Raw genomic sequence first — 13,252 nt, 5'->3', positions numbered from 1 at the left:
AACACACAATACCAGAACACCCAAGCCTTCACTTGCTCACTTGTTTTATCCACAATCATATCCATACATGTCACTTGTGCTGTCTCCAACATTTGGGCCACAACAGAGTAAATCTCTTAATTTATTAAACCTCTGCAATACACTATATATTTGGACATGCTTTCAAGGAAACAAGACATCAGATAGTGTTGAATTGTTCAGACTGATTAACAAGTGTACTGATTTGTGTAAAATTATATCAGAGGGCAGAGAAGCTGGTAAGGAACAAATTTTGGCAATTCAATATCCCCCTACCTACCTTGAACAACTAAGAGATAAAATGATCTAGCTGCAAAAGGTAGCTGAGGTTCTGTGAAGGCCAAGTTCATCTCCAGAATCTTTGCCTTGAGACTGAGGTAAAAGCACCAAAAGTAACTCTTCATGGCCATGATTCAAACTCAGTATTACCATAGTTAAGATTTTAGACTACACATTGGGGAGACCTAGTCAAGTCTGCCCTTCATCATGGGGCTTACTGGGTAACTTTGAGCTAAGATCTCAAAGTTAGGTTATGTTTATGGGCATAACATACATATAAAATACATTTTAACTGTTGATTTTATTGCAGTTGGTCTTAATTTTGATATGTTTGTATTGTAAATAATGTAAAATTGGTCACTGGCAATGAAAGAGTTAATAAATAGCAAATACATGCAGATCTGATCTGATTCAAAATGTTGATTCAGTGTTCATTTGATCTGGCCCAAATTGTTTTGGAAAATGTTACTGGTTTGATAAAATGAAAATGCATCCAATCGGATTATTTCATCTTCCAATTTGATGTCAGCTTGATTTATAAATTGGATGAAATTGGCTCTGAATTACATCTAATTATATACTATTGGAATAAATGTCCATCTGGGTTCAGTTTCAAGTGGGGAGAAAGACATTGGAAACATGGAAACTGCTTGGAAAGATGGTTTAATGGTGGACAGGACCACATGGGTTTTTTGGGTCCTGGGCAAAATGAGCACGTGGCTGAGAGAGAAAGATATTTATACCCTCTCTTGGACCTCACCTTGGAGTTTCCTGTTCCTGTGTAAGAAATGTATTCTGATTGGCTGTCAGATTCACATGGGGCCATGCAGTGGTATATTTGTAGGTTGTCTTGAGTCCCAGGCTTGGTTTAATCTTGCTGAGTGATGCAATCTCCCCAAGTGCCATGTGGTGAGTTCTGTTGCTAGATGGGTAGAGGGCTAATCTTATCATGTCCCGAGGGCCATGTCTTAATCCCATTACCCTGGAGCTGAAAAGAGGTGGGGGCAGGGAGTTGCAGGGAGCTGCTTTGTCTTTAAATTTTGTTTCTCCTTTTCTCATCCAGGAAAATATCTCTGGAGGGCCAGGGATAGGGGTTGCTCCTCTGCCCTGGTCCTATTAGACCTCTCAGCGGCTTTTGATACCATCGACCATGGTATCCTGCTGCACCGGTTGGAGGGATTGGGAGTGGGAGGGACCGTTTATCGGTGGTTCTCCTCCTATCTCTCTGATCGGTCGCAGACGGTGTTGACAGGGGGGCAGAGGTCGACCCCGAGGCACCTCACTTGTGGGGTGCCGCAGGGGTCGATTCTCTCGTCCCTTCTGTTCAACATCTATATGAAGCCATTGGGTGAGATCATCAGTGGCTTCGGTGTGAGGTACCAGCTGTACGCTGATGACACTCAGCTGTACTTTTCCACACCGGGCCACCCCAACGAAGCTATCGAAGTGCTGTCCCGGTGTCTGGAAGCCGTACGGGTCTGGATGGGGAGAAACAGGCTCAAGCTCAATCCCTCCAAGAGAGTGGCTGTGGATGCCGGCATCCCGGTACAGTCAATTGAGTCCGCGGCTGACTGTTGGGGGCCAGTCATTGGCCCCGATGGAGAGGGTGCGCAACTTGGGCGTCCTCCTGGATGAACGGCTGTCTTTTGAAGATCATTTGACGGCTGTCTCCAGGAGAGCTTTTTACCAGGTCCGCCTGGTCCGCCAGTTGCGCCCCTTTCTAGACCGGGATGCCCTATGCACGGTCACTCACGCCCTCGTGACGTCTCGTCTGGATTACTGCAATGCTCTCTACATGGGACTCCCCTTGAAGGGCATCCGGAGGCTTCAGTTAGTTCAGAATGCGGCTGCGCGGGTGATAGAGGGAGCCCCTCGTGGCTCCCATGTGACACCTCTCCTGCGCAGACTGCACTGGCTACCTGTGGCCTTCCGGGTGCGCTTCAAGGTTTTGCTAACTATCTTTAAAGCGCTCCATGGCATAGGGCCGGGCTATTTACGGGACCGCCTGCTGCTACCGAATACCTCTCACCGACCCGTGCGCTCTCACAGAGAGGGACTCCTCAGGGTGCCGTCTGCTAGACAGTGTCGTTTGGCGACACCCAGGGGAAGGGCCTTCTCTGTGGGGGCTCCCACCCTCTGGAACGAACTCCCCCCAGGACTTCGCCAACTTCCGGATCTCTGAACCTTCCGCCACGAGCTTAAAACATATTTATTCATCTGCGCAGGACTGGACTAGATTTTAAATTTATATTGGTTTTAATGGGTTTTATTATTTATATTGCTTTTTTTAATTATTCGGCTGTGTAGAATAAGTTTTTTAATTGTTATTTTATTCTGTATTTATTTGTACTTTTTTATCTGCCTGTGAACCGCCCTGAGTCCCTAGGGAGATAGGGCGGTATATAAATACGATAAATAAATAAAAAATAAATAAAATATAATATTCGACCTTTTTAATATTTCCTAAAACATTTCATTCTTCTAAGAGGGGGGTGGGTGCTAACTTTCTTCAATACTATAATCCTGATGAATCATGATGTCTGAATCATAATAATCATTAATTAAGGTTACTTTTCTTTGAACTATGGTGCTGAAGAAGACTCCTGCAAGTCCCTTGGACTGCAAGGCAATCAAACAAGTCAGCCCTAGAGGAGATCAACCCTGACTGCTCTTTAGAAGGCCAGGTCCTGAAGATGAAACTCAAATATTTTGGCCACCTAATGAGAAGGAAGGACTCACTGGAGAAGAGCCTAATGCTGGGAACGATTGAGGGCAAAAGAAGAAAGGGAGGGCAGAGAATGAGGTGGCTGGATGGAGTCATTGAAGCAATCGGCATGAGCTTAAATGGTGTCTGGGATATGGTAGAGGACAAGAAGGCCTGGAGGAACGTTGTCCATGCGGTCGCGATGGGTCGGACATGACTTCGCAGCTAACAACAACAACAAAGGTTACTTTTTCTATCCTCTTTCTATGTTTGGGGCATTTCAGAATAATGAAAATAAAATCCAGAAATTAACATTACATAAAAATATTTATGTCTCTGAATATGATAATTTATACAACAAACTTTGATGTTAATGTAATCATAGCAATGAAAGAAGCCATTCTGCATTCAAATTAACTGAAATCAGATTGAACAGTTAGCAAAGTCTCACTAAAGGAATAAAACTCCTGGAATCTGGCAGAGAAGCAGCTTCAAAATTAATGAAAAAGAAAAAGAAATGACGTTTAATCATTTTTTTATAAGCACAAACAATGGAACTGAAACTGGAGACAATCTACACAATTTATCAGATCTGCAGGAAGACAGATTTATTTCTTCTGCAATACAGAAGTAACTATATATTTCTGTTGGGTATCATACCAGAAAAATGTAAAGGGACTATGTCAACAAAGATGATTAGGGGACTCAACAAAGATGATTAGGGGACTGGAGGATAAAACATATGAAGAACGGTTGCAGGAACTGGGCATGTCTAGTTTAACAAAAAGAAGGACTAGGGGAGACATGATAGCTGTGTTCCAATATCTCAGGGGCTGCCACAAAGAAGAGGGAGTCGGGCTGTTCTCCAAAGCACCTGAGGGTAGAACAAGAAGCAATGGGTGGAAACTGATCAAAGAAAGAAGCAACTTAGAACTAAGGAGAAATTTCCTGACAGTTAGAACAATTAATAAGTGGAACGACTTGCCTTCAGAAGTTGTGAATGCTCCAACACTGGAAATTTTTAAGAAAATGTTGGATAACCATCTGACTGAGATGGTGTAGGGTTTCCTGCCTGGGCAGTGGGTTGGACTAGAAGGCCTCCAAGGTCCCTTCCAACTCTGATGTTATGTTATGTTATGTATTTAATAGTACATATGTTAACAGTGGCCAGAATTGTATTTGCACAACATTGGAAGAGTGTGGAGATGAGAAGATAGTTAAAAAAAATACTAGAATGTGCAGAAATGGATAGATTAACACTTGAAATCAAAGAGAAGGAAGATATGGAATATTTTGAAACTTGGGATTCGTTTTATCTATGGCTAAATATCAGAAACAGAAGTTTTTAAGCGAAGAATTAATTTTACCATGAGGGTTTATGATATTTTTATTATCAATATGATTTAGTATTAACAATTAAGTATTAATATTATGTAAAGAAAATACTGTTATTATATGATCACTACTAATGATGATGATTATTGCTCAAATTAACTGTAACCAGAACAACACAGTTTATTTAGACATTGAAATTGTTGCTTTTTCTTTATATAGTAAAAATAAAAATTCATTTAAAAAAAGAAGAAAAAAGAAGTAACTATATATCAATTACTAGAGCCAATTAAATTATTGTTATAGTTAAATTATTATTATTATTATTGTTGTTGTTGTTATTCTGTAAAAGTAGTTAAAATTATAAGTATCTTTTCAATAATAAAGTATAAACTGGTTTTGAAAAATCATTTGTATTTCAATACCAGGCCTCTCCACTCTGTATGTATTTTGTTTGATATTAGTCCCATTCTCACAATTTACTTATTAATCAGTTAAATTCCTAATTGGTAGTTCTGGCATCACAGAATTACCATGACTGGTCTCATTTTGGGAACAGGATATATTAACTTACTTTCTTCAAGAAAAGGCAATATTCCATGAGCCTTTGTGCCAAGACAATACCGGCAAATTCATTACATCAATATGTACTTTTCTGATTGGCTAAGCAAGTAGTTAACAGGCAATAATAAGTCTGGTGGACCAATGGACTCCTTTTTATTCTTTCCAACCCAACAAAATTTTGGAAAGAATTATGTAAATAGACCCTGTTTTTCTGATTGTGAGCGGGATGATTCGCCACAAATTGAACAGGATAGGACCAAATGTGGTGTGGCAGGAGAAATCAAGAAAAGAACATTTGAATTATGAGCCAGATCTGTCCAGGAACTCCAGAAGAAAAATTATTCTAGATGAACATCCCTTGAAATACTCCTAACTGCTTCATTCTAAGCCTACCTGCTGCTTGTCAGCAGAGAAGAAAATACAGACTTCTATTTTGGTCACTCCTGGAAAAGGGATTGGAAAGAATTCCAGAAGCCATATTCTGCATCCTTTCCCTACTCCGTTGATGTTTTGACAACACATCCTCACCTCCACCGCCCACTGACCCAGTTAACTGTGGGAACAGGGCTCAGCCTTTGCTGAAAACGAAGATCATACAACTCAATCATTGCAGTCTAAACCAAATTAAGAATGAATTACCAATTAGATGATAATGAGGAGAGTAGCTGTAGTGCTTCCAAATTATTCTAACAAAGATGCTGATGCTTTCCAGCACAAAACGGTGAAGCTACATGGTCATTTTATGCGCCTGCTAGGGAGTGAGAATTGTTTTGGAAAGGGAATGCATTTGTTGGAACCTAGTATCCTGACACTCAGCTACTGATAAAATGGTTTGGTTTACAAAAAAATAATCACAGCTGTCAGTGAGTTCTTCTGATGTGCATTGTAGAAATTTCAGATTGAAGTGTACACTGGCTGCTGAAATAAGCCAATCATGGAGGGAAAGAGGGATGGAACAAAAGAAATAAGTGAAATGGTCATGTTTGTGCTGAAGCTTCCAAAGAAGTCAATCTGCTTATTCTTGTAAAAAAAAAAAAAGAATGTGAAGTCATAGGTAATCATGCCTATAATGGAACTGCAGGCATTGAGCATTGTTCTTTGGAATCTGTTCAGTAGGATAGAAGAGAATTGGAAACTAGCCAGTGCTGGGAAAGTTAATAAAGTGGTGAATCAAGGTTATGCCTGAACAGTGTGTGAAACCTCATAGTTATGACTGCATTCTTCCAGCATCACTTGGAAAATATGCTTATTGCCTAAGAAATATATTGAATCTTATCACAGAAAAAGTATAAAGGGAATTTTGATAATAGAACTTCAGAACAAACAATGGCTACCAACCTGCCTTCCACTGAGGATCTGTATACTGCATGAGTCAAAAAGGGCTGTGAAAATATTTAGAGACCCCTCACATCGTGGACATAAACTGTTTCAACTCCTACCCTCAAAACAACGCTACAGAGCACTGCACACCAGAACAACTAGACACAAGAACAGTTTCTTCCCGAATGCCATTACTCTGCTAAACAAATAAGTCCCTCAACACTGTCAAACTATTTATTAAATCTGCACTATTAATCTTCTCATCATTCACATCACCCATCTCCTTCCACTTATAACTGTAACTTTGTTGCTTGTATCCTTATGATTTATATTGATATTGTTTCCTGATTGCTTATTTGTACCCTATGGCTATCATTAAGTATTGTACCTTAGAATTCTTGATGAATGTATCTTTTCTTTTATGTACACTGAGAGCATAGGCACCAAAATAAATTCCTTGTGTGTCCAATCACACTTGGTCAATAAAAAATTCTATTCTATTCTATTTCCAGAAATCGGCTGTTAATGGTTATACTGAGGGAATTAATCACAATGATTTGCACCTTAGTCTAAGCATTCATAAATTACTATACACATCCATAAATTAGCTTATGTTGTTTTAATCAGAAAGTACATTAAGCAAGTGTGTGTGTTTGTGTGTTGTGTGTGTGTGTTTCTCAATAGGGCCTGCTGTAAAGATAACTTGCAGAATGGAAATGTCTGCGATTCAATTACCATTCAGAAGAAAGCAGACTTGGAAGGATGCCAATGTCTCATAGTTCAACATAAACATCTGACTTAGCATTATATAGACAATAGTACACTCTTTCTCTGTGTATTAATAGAAAGTGGTGATTTCAATGGCCTGCTATAGTATTAACCATTAGGCAGTAGTATCTGCACTTTTGTGCATTGTGTTGGGAGGAATAATTTTATAGTAGTAACGATTATGTTAACATTTCATTTAAAATGCCAAGAAAACACATGTTTTGACCCAATACAACCAGTATCTTCAGCTCAAATGGTTAATATGGGAACTGCTGACCTCAACAACCAAAGTATTACAAAAGAAGAAGCCATTTCTAATGTAATGGGGCAAGGCATAATTAAAAGGCTAGTTACCCAATCATACAATTCAGCAGAAAAAACGCCTACCTAATCCAAATGATAATTTCTTTACTTTATCATCTGTGACCAAGCAATCAATTTGTACATTGACATACTGCAGCATTTATTGTCATTTCTTATCTGTTTCTCTTGTATGTTGACTTTTTTCCACTTCATTGCAAATCTTCATGAAATAAAACCATATGCTCTTCCATAGCAACATTCTAATACAAACACAGACTAATCTTTGTTTGTTGGAATACAGTTTCGCCCCCCCCCCACCTTATTAACACAACCTGCATATGCATGCAGTTCAATCAAATTCCATAGCAACCATATAAATAAAAATGAGCGGTTTTTAAAAAAAAATTCTTTAAAAATGTTTTCCGGGAAATAGTTTGGAACATAAAAGGAAGAATGCAGTATTTGTAAGCAAAAACAGCTTGAACTGAGTAGCATCACTGGTTGTAAAAGGATTCTTTGCAACTTTCAGCTATAAAATACTGTTATGCGGCCTTAATTTGCATTAACTAGAATTAAACAAATTCTCATCACCATGCATCTATTACATGGGTATTGTTCCAAAATAAAAATTACAAATAGCATTTTTAAAGAGAAAAGCTACATGTTTGGCCTGAGAAAATGGTTACGCTTAAACCGCCAATTTTGTGTCCTACAATAACTAGCGAGTTATATTAATTGTATCAGAGGAGGGTTTCAGCAGGTTCTGACCAGTTCTGGAGAACTGGTAGTGGAAATTTTGAGTAGTTCAGAAAACCGGTAGTAAAAATTCTGTCTGGCCCCACCCCCGTCTATTCTCTGCCTCCCAATTCCCACCTGATCGGGAAGAAATGAGGATTTTTGCTGTAACCTTCCCCTGGAGTGGGGTGGGAATGGAGATTTTACAGTATCCTTCCCCTGCTATGCCCACCGAGCCACGCCCACCAAGCCACACCCACAGAACCAGTAGTAAAAAAATTTGAAACCTACCACTGAATTATACATTTTGTTTAAAAGAAACAAAAAAGATGGAGATAAAACTACCACAGGCAGAATTAGGTATCAAAACTTGAAGTTAGCTCAAAAAGTAATTTGAAAATTAAATAAAATTAAATAAGCCTTTCGGTACCTTTTTAAAAAAGTTCCCGACCTTATTTAAAAATTAATTTATTTTAAAACATATTTTGAAAAATTGATATGGTGGGTTGTATTTGTCTACTGTTTGGTAGGTTAAGCGAATTCTTACAGCATAGTGAATTCCATAATAGCCTACTGCAAAAATATTGCTATCAATAATAATGGTAAGACTATAGAAATGTTACAAGGGGAGAACAGCAGTGCTGCTATTTAATCTCTCTCTTATCCCCATAAAATTTTGGCTTTCCCATACTGGGTAGCCCCAAAGGAATGACGGGGAAGGTCCTCATATGGTCCACATCTGGGTGGATTCAGCAAATGTTACAGTAGATGATATTTCACTTTCTTTCAGTTATGTAATACTGTCATTTTTTCAGTTCATTTCAAATGCTGCTTCTTTCAAGTGAGCTCAAAAGTGACTTCATCAAGAGGACCAGTTCATTCAGTCTCTCCCTGTGCAAAAGATCTAACAAGGACCACAGTTCCAGTAGATGGTCCAGAAATACTTCTGATGAGTCAGAGGCAAGACCTGACCCTCCTTTCCCCCCCGCCTTAATGTATCCCTACTACTAATTAAACTTATTATTAAACTAACCCAGGGATCTCCATGAAAGCTTCCAAGTAAGATACTGGGGAAATCACCTAGAGAGACTGTTGATAATACTTTGTTAAACAGTTCGTGGGCCCAAACATACAAATGATCTTCACATTCTTATTCCTTGGGATCCTCTGAACAGGCAGATAATCTAATAAACAGGCTGGAAAGCCATTAAAAAGCTTGGCTGCTGCTTTGGTATTTCTTTGTGTCCTGGAACAATGAAGGGCTAAGCTACATTACCCACTCTCCCCCTTTTTATAAAAACAAGACAATAAAGTTATCATAATAAATAATATTTACTCACCCTTTCAGGCAAGGACAATGAGCTAATGTTTATTTAGTATCTTGAAGCTACAAATGTACCAACCCAAGAGCTAAAGTTGCTATTACTACAGCAGTTTTTCCAGTGCATTGTCCAATCTAGCTTTAAATGACTCAGTTAATGAGATGCTCATCATTTCCCCAGAGGCCACTGCATAGAGCAGTTAAGTAAGTTATTGAGATTTTAGGTTATTCATCAAAACTCTTGTCAGCTGCTTTTTAATTATTTATTTGAAGTCCATCCTGAACCAGCAAGTCCATTTGGCACACAGAGTCAGGGCACGTGGGAGTCTTTTGCTTAATATAAAGGACTCTCATACTATTCTCCTTAATAATATGGTAAAGTATGATAGATTGATTCACAATCTGCTGAATGAGACATCCGACATAGCTCCATTTCTGGCTTGGATTGAAGTGCTGAATAAGGTCCCCAGGACTCTAAGTTGTGGCTCCTGTGCTATTCGTCATCTTTATCAATGATTTGAATGGCAGGGTTGATGGATGCGTATCAAGTCTGCAATTGACACTAAGCTGGGAAGTCTGGCTAAATACTTATGAGAAGTTGTTAAGCCTTCCAGACTGACTTGAGCTATGGGATGAAATGAACAGAATGGAATTTAACAGCATCTAGACAGGAAAAATATAAGGCACAAGTGTAAGATCAGCAAGGCTTGGTTTGATATTTGTTTAATAGAAAAGGATCTGGGTATTCTTGTTAACCACAAGCAATATATGAGCTAGCAGAGAGATGCAGATGCTGAAAGGGCTAACAATATCCTGAGATACATTAACTGGAGCCTAAATCACAGAAAGTAATTGTTCTACTCTATTCTGCCCTGATTTGAGTACACCAGTTCTGTGCACCCTTGTTTAACAAGGTCTGTGAGAAACTGGAGTGAGTTGAAAAAAAGGACAACCAAGATGTAAATCAAACTCTATGAGGATGTTAAAAGACCTGGGTATCTTTATTTTATAGTAGAGGTGGCTGAAAGAAGAAACGATAGCAGTCTTTAAATATCTTAAGAGTTAGCATATTGCAGAGGGAGTGGATTTATGTTCTATTGCCGAGTGCAAGACTAGAACTGTAACTACAAAGAAGCAGATTCAGTGGTGAGGTCATCAAAAAGAGGTTGAGCATGCATGCTGTGGGGTAACTTGCATGGAATAGGTTATGACTAGAACATAGAATAAGAAGGTTGGAGAACTTCTAGTCAACCCCCATGATCCAAACTGGAGACCCTATGCCATTCTGGCTACTTAGTCTCTTCTTGAAAACCTACGATGGAGCATCTACAACTTTTAGCCATTCCAATTGTTCTGTTAGGAAATTTCTCCTTAGTTCTAGATTAGATCTCTCTTTAATTATCTTCCATTCATTATAGGTAGGCCTCGACTTATCACAGTTCATTTAGTGACCGTTCAAAGTTACAACGGCACTGAAAAAAAGTGATTTATGACTGTTTTTCAGAGTTACATTTGCAGCATCCGCATGCTCATATAATCAAAATTCAGGTGCTTGGCAACTGGTACATACTTATGACCACTGAAGCATCCCAAAGCCATGTAATTACCTTTTGTGAACTTCTGACATCCAAAGTCAATGGGGAAGCCAAATTCACTTAACAATTTATCAACTGCAGTTCTTTTAACAACGGTGGCAAGAAATGTCACAAAATGGGGCAAAACTCACTTAAAAAAATAAATTTGGGGCTCAATTGTGGTTGTTAGTCGAGAACTACCCGTACATCTTGTCCTGAGCTCAGGACAAGACCCATTTTCCAAATAGATTGACATCCTTTCCTCTGTGACATCCCCTCAAATATTGGAACACTATCATATCACCCCAATCCTTTTTGTTAGATATACCAAGTTCCATCAACCATTCATAATATGGTTTAGCTTCCAGACTCCTTATCATCTTTGTTGCTGTTCTCTGCACTCTTTCTAGGATCTCAACATCTTTTTTTTAGTTATTCTGATGACCATATCATTAAGGTACCCTATAATTCCATGAATTTATGCGATAGCCAGTGACTAAAAAAAAATAGTAACATTTAAGTACTGTAGCTATAGGTCATTACCCCAGAGGCATGCCACTGTTGAGCTGAATTATTGAACTTGTTTAGTAGTTCAATATCATACCTTTGCAAATAATTAGAGCTGTTTAGATTTTTCCAGCTATTCTACGTTCCTTCCCTACATTCCAAAGCTGGTACATCAACAACAAATGACCCGAGAACAACAACAAAGGCAACAAATGGATTAACTAGATTCTGACTCATGATCCTAAATAACATCCCCCCACCCACAAAATGTCCTGTAGTAAATATGTTTACCACAACAAATGGCAACAACTTGACTTTGAAAAAATAAAGTGTCACATTTCTTCATTTTGTTGCCTCTGCCAATATGGTTATCCTATATCTTCTTTCAAATAGCTAGAACTTTCTTAGGAGTAAAACTGGATGTGCTTGTGATTTACTAACTAAAATACGTTAAAGCTCACTGGTACCATCCTTACTATTAGTAGGGGATGCTGCATGTGGAACACTTGGTCTTCTCTATCTTATTAAAAAGCATTATGTGAAAGCTTTAGTTGATCAAAGATATGATGGGTAGGAAAAGTTAGTATTTTTAACTCCTTAAGGCATGTGGAAGATTTTAACATGGAATACAAGAGAAACGTAATTCATAAAATAAAATTTAAAAATTGATAAATTGTGGGTATGTGAAACAAGAAGCAAGGGGAAGGATATAATAGATTTGAATTGAAGATAGTTAATTTTGTGGAGTGAAACTTAATACAGACAGGAAAGTAGAGATGTAAGAATGTAAGTGATAATGTAAGATGTGAATTCACTTCCAAAAGGTATTTTGAGGTCTTCTGAGTTAGTGTTTCTTCACTTTGGCAACCTTAAGATGTGCAGACCTTCTTACATAATAATCTCTGGAACTGAGCATGGCTAGTCTGGTGAAGAGAAGGACCAGGGGAGACATGATAGCAGTCTTCCAATATTTGAGAGGTGCCACAGAGAGGACATGGTTAAGCTATTTTCCAAAGCAACTGAAGGCCAGACAAGGAATAATGGATGGAAACTGAACAAGAAAGATTCAACTTAAAAATAAGGAGAAATTTTCTGACAGTGAGAGCAACCAACCAAAGGAACAGAAGCTGTCTTCAGAAGTTACAGGAACTTCATCACTGGAAGCTTTCACGAAGAGATTGGACTGCCATCTGTCAGAAATGATGTAGGGTCTCCTGCTTGGATGGGGGATTGGACTAGATGACCCACAAGGTCCCTTCCAACTCTGTTAATCTGTAATTTAAAAAAGAATTATGAATTAAAAGATATGTCAAAGAGTATCAATGGGATGATTGTGGGTTGTCGCATGTTTTGCTCCCAAGAATGGCTTTATTAATGGAAATATTTGTGAAAAAATGTGCAATACTGAGTTAATGCAATCAACAGGAAAATATTCTATGATGTGAATGAATGGATTACAAATGAAATTAGAAAAATGATTGAGCTGTTTAGAAATATCTTGGTGAATATCTACTTTAAAAAAAGGTTTACTTTGAATACATGGTTTAAGCATAAAGAAAAGAAGTACACAGAACATCTAAAAGCTGACTGAATGTTTGAATGTGATGAAAACCATAAATGATAGAACCTTATGTAATAGTTAACAAATGATTGAAAATAGAGCAAGGAGTGACATAAGGAGATGTGATGTCTACCTCATTCTTTAACGTATTTATGATGTATCTATAAGATCTTGAAGCTATGTTGGTTAGGGACATGAACATACAACAAATATTTACATTGAGATCAAGAAATGAAAATAAAGCAAGCTTGCAAATTCTATAAAAG

The sequence above is a fragment of the Ahaetulla prasina genome, chromosome 3 (genome assembly GCF_028640845.1).
Source record: "Ahaetulla prasina isolate Xishuangbanna chromosome 3, ASM2864084v1, whole genome shotgun sequence".
In the NCBI taxonomy this organism is placed as follows: Eukaryota; Metazoa; Chordata; class Lepidosauria; order Squamata; family Colubridae; genus Ahaetulla; species Ahaetulla prasina.
The sequence above is the reverse complement of the archived record's forward strand: the minus strand, read 5'-3'. Positions refer to the sequence as shown.